Source organism: Haemaphysalis longicornis, unplaced genomic scaffold (genome assembly GCF_048455015.1).
Source record: "Haemaphysalis longicornis isolate Haplotype H1 unplaced genomic scaffold, Haemaphysalis longicornis Haplotype H1 scaffold_13, whole genome shotgun sequence".
NCBI classification, from domain to species: domain Eukaryota; kingdom Metazoa; phylum Arthropoda; class Arachnida; order Ixodida; family Ixodidae; genus Haemaphysalis; species Haemaphysalis longicornis.
In genome coordinates, this window is record NW_027526233.1 from 4,883,634 (window position 1) to 4,887,657 (window position 4,024).

The window sequence follows — 4,024 nt, forward strand, 5'->3', positions numbered from 1 at the left end:
GTACCGAAACTACACCTTGCTTATGAGGCGCGCTGTAGTGGAGAGAGCTGGGGTTTAATTTTGGTCACCTAGGAACAGCTAGGAAGAGTTAACGTGCGCTGAAATCTCGACACACAGACGCTTTCGCTTTTCACTTCTATCAGGAAAATTGCTACCGCAGCCGGTATCGAACCCATGTCCTTGGGCTCAGCAGCACAACACCATAGCCACTTTAGTCTCACAGAACCCAAGCAACGCCTCTTCAAAATCCCAGGGTTCCTCAAAGCCTTACTTGAGAGCCCCTGACCTAGCGCTTTCGCAAGGCACCTTTTTATTCACAGGGCCTTAGTGGCATACAAGGACTATTCAGCGAAACACACAGAAAAAACATTAAGACCAGAATGTAAAATTTTACATCTCGAAAACTTGCACTGTGCAACTGACTATGTATCTAATGGTATGAGATTGGATCCTGGCAGAGTCTGTTTAACACTTCTTTTAAGCTGGGCTGAAGACTGTCCCACCTGGTGGGGGCCCCTAACACCAGCACAGTGCTGTTTAATGAAAGTTTATTCCTCCTCCTCTTAGCACCCTCCCTATGTCAGAAAGGGCCTCGGAAGACATACGACAGCCAGCATACAAAATTTCACACTAGCTGTGACATATGAATACTACTTCATTCTTGCTCCCCTTTACATGCATTGGAAAAACTTGTTCGTCTTGCTTCTGCTATAATGCTACGCAGTCATGTTGGATTGCCTTAATTTTTGGAGTGTCTTTTTTGGCATCCTGTAGCCTTCTTCTACTTAGCTCCTGCAATTGTACCTTCGTAAAAATAAATTTTACTACAAGAGACCCCTGAAAAAATGCATGCACGTGGTTATAAAATAGGTAGCTCTTTCCAAAAGTGGAGTGTGTTGCTGAGAAACAGATCTTGTTCAGGTGTCTAGTTGCTACCTAGGTGTCCAGTAACTGGAGTAAGGGTCACAATTATTAGGCTTTGCTAAAATAAATGCACGAGCACAAGCCACACCTCAACACCTCACGTTGGTGACTGCTTCCAGTTGAGCCCTGGGCCTCCAGCTGTGGCTCGGTATCCATAGGCAGCTGCTGCTGTTCAGGCTCTGCTGCCACCGGTTGGCGTTGCCCTGTGGGTGTGCTGGTGCTGGCTTCTTGGGAGTTGTCCTGTGTTTGCTTTCCCAGTCAAGCTTCCTGAATGCCCCCTCCAGACATGCTGTGAACAGTTAGGAATAGTGAAAACTGACTGTGAATCAGATCGAATATTCTCAAATACGAATAGTAGAAACCAACCGCGAATTACATATATTCGAATGTAAATGGCAAAAGATTACTGCAAATGAATTATTTTCAAATGTGAATAGTGAAAATTCACTTCACATTGAATTTGATTCAAATTGCGCATTGCTCCCACGCCAGGCTGCTGTTAGCTGTGCCACGTATAAAGATGTATTATGAGCTGCACTGTTGTGGCGAATACCACACGCCCATTTATTCCTTCTAAGTGGAACAAAAATAGTAGATCGAAGGTATGTACTGAGACATATGAACGTCTGGGCCATAATTTAAAAGTAGTTTTACAAGCACAGGCTTTCACAGTCAGGCTGTGCCATCTTCATGAGGACAGGTGCATCAGACAAGTCTAGTTAAGTGCGCCGTGGCTGTGCATGTGCTCATCGCTGCCTTTCTCCCGAATTAGAGAATTCAACACTGCAGAACAGAGTTTTTGCGATACCTTTCCGTCTACACTGCATGATAGCTTGCTTGAAGCTGAAAATTAAACTGAGAGAGATACCATGTTTGCATAAACGTTGGCACAGGTCACATAAAAGTAGCAATATATGGACTGTGCTGGGGTACATAGCTACTTACAATGTTCAACGTGATTTGGTGCTCTTCTGTCCAGCTTAGTGAGGGGGCTCACTCCTTCGTCGCCATACTGCCCTCTCCGCCACCCGCAGAACCAATGGTAGACGGTGCTGACTGGGGGATTTACAGCGCTGCTAGCGAGCAGGCCCTCACCGTCCTCCTGCCTTGCCAGCTTCGTTTTATGAGGAGCTAGTGCAGCTGCTGGGGTCGTATCATCTTGAAAGTAGCGGAAGAATGTGGCACTTTTGTCCGATGTGGGTTTTAGAAGGCGAAGCCCATCGGCGCAGTCGAGCCCGTGGTTGAGCACCTCATGCAGCTTGATGACAGCAGTCGGCGAGACTGGCCAGTTGAGGAATGGGTCGTTCTGCTGAGTTGCTTTTGTGACTTCCTAATTTTGACATCTACAAATGCTTAGCAGTAGTAGAATGCTTTCCGGAAGTTTCGTTCAAGCTTCTGTGCTGACACCTTCACTCCTTGTGGAACACAAACCTGTAAAAAGAGAATATCACAAATTATCTCAATTCTCAAAATATTATTTAAAGCTTGATATACAATGACTAACCTGCAATATATTTTTTTACTTAAATTACAATTTTATGAAACACAAACGTGTTAAACGGTAATATTATGAATTATTTTAGTTGTGAGAATATTATTGAGAACCAGATATGCAATCTGTAACCTGCCAATGTTTTTTTTACTTCAATTACCCACTTCATCTGACAAGTTTCACAATCAGACAACTAAGAAATGCTGAAGTTCCAAGGTGATGCGCATACTGTATTAAAGATGTGCCTCCAAGTCATGTTCTGATCTACTTCGCGGAATAAGAAATTGTACAGGTTTAGCACTCGCCTTTCACTTAATTTTCCCATGTATGAAAAATGACGTTTTAGGAAAATTTGTGTTGGTACCAAGCAAAAAAAAAAAAAACTTGCTCAATCGCTCACGAAATCGAAGCGGAACAGTTGCCTGTTATGCTCTTGCATATAACACAATTCTCTCCAAAATAGGACAGTTATATGCTTCCCACATTTCGGTTACGTTTAAATCTACTGAACACGTAATAACACGACACGTTTAAAGCCTCTTTTAAAGCATTTTCAGTTGGTCTTTTTTTCCTCCTCAGCAAGGGGTGCCCCTTTATAGACCGAAGGGGGCAGGAGATAATTGGCTAAAAATCATTCATCTGTGAAAATGTTAAAAGCATGACACACATGCTTGACTCTTTTTGCTCGGACCATACTATGAAGCGTTATTTGTTTGTGAATTAGAATTACATCACACATTATTCTGATATTGTTTAATCTTACGTAAGGAAAAATAAATTAATTTGAACATGAAGTGAAATACGGATTGTTTTTGCACGGGTGCTTCAAATCGTGGTCAAAAAATCCCAGCCCTTCTTCCCTTCGAAATTGAGCGTGAAAGACGGCGGCATCGATGATTGACCCGTGGCGTTGTTCAGCGTGACGGAAGCAAGTGTGATCAGTAGTAACCAGATTTTTAAGCCACCGCTACTGTAATAAATGCGTAGCAAAAAAAAAATCTCGCTGGTGTAGCTTCGCAGCTGCAACTGATCAGTCTGTCTTGATTTTACCAGGTCGGGTAGGGGGGTGATTTGGCAACGCCTCCGAGGACCTTGCCACAAAAAATAAAGACACTGCCGAAGAGCATCTATGGTACAGTACCTCGTTGGGTTGGGGGCTCCCAGTCGACGATCCACGACGCACGGTTGCCTCGCCGTAGTAGTCAGCCATGCGTACGCATCCCCGCACGAAGCACGTCCACGTTATCGACGCTGGCTTTGCAGTCTAACTCGAAAGGTTGGTCGCGCCCGCGCATGTCACAACGGCTGAAGAAATTAACTGCTACTTCGTCGTCGAACTAGAAAAAAACCGTAAAATTGCAGCAAACTCTACGCCACTGATGCTGCTGGTGCCGTGAACGAGCCCTAAACCCCTAAACAAGAGCAGAGGAGTGCGGAGTACGTTTACTGCTTTGTTCGCACGCCGGCAGAACCAGCCTAAACATCAAATAGCAGGGAAGGAGTGTGGAGTACGTTTGGTGCTTTGTTCGAACTTCGCACACCGCAACGTTTTTATGGCGCAAGGTTTGTTTTGCATTCAACAGGTGGCGCACCGCAAACGCGCAATTT

General features: G+C 44.6%; 1 long non-coding RNA gene across 1 annotated transcript; it reads right to left on the reverse strand.

Moving 5' to 3' along the window:
- Positions 1 to 724: 724 nt before the first annotated feature.
- LOC144163987 (uncharacterized) lies at positions 725 to 3,820 on the reverse strand. The gene is made up of 3 exons (XR_013320980.1): positions 3,558 to 3,820; positions 1,870 to 2,355; positions 725 to 1,213 (listed from the first exon to the last, which is right to left on the reverse strand). It is a non-coding gene; the product is annotated as an uncharacterized LOC144163987 (long non-coding RNA).
- Positions 3,821 to 4,024: the final 204 nt, after the last annotated feature.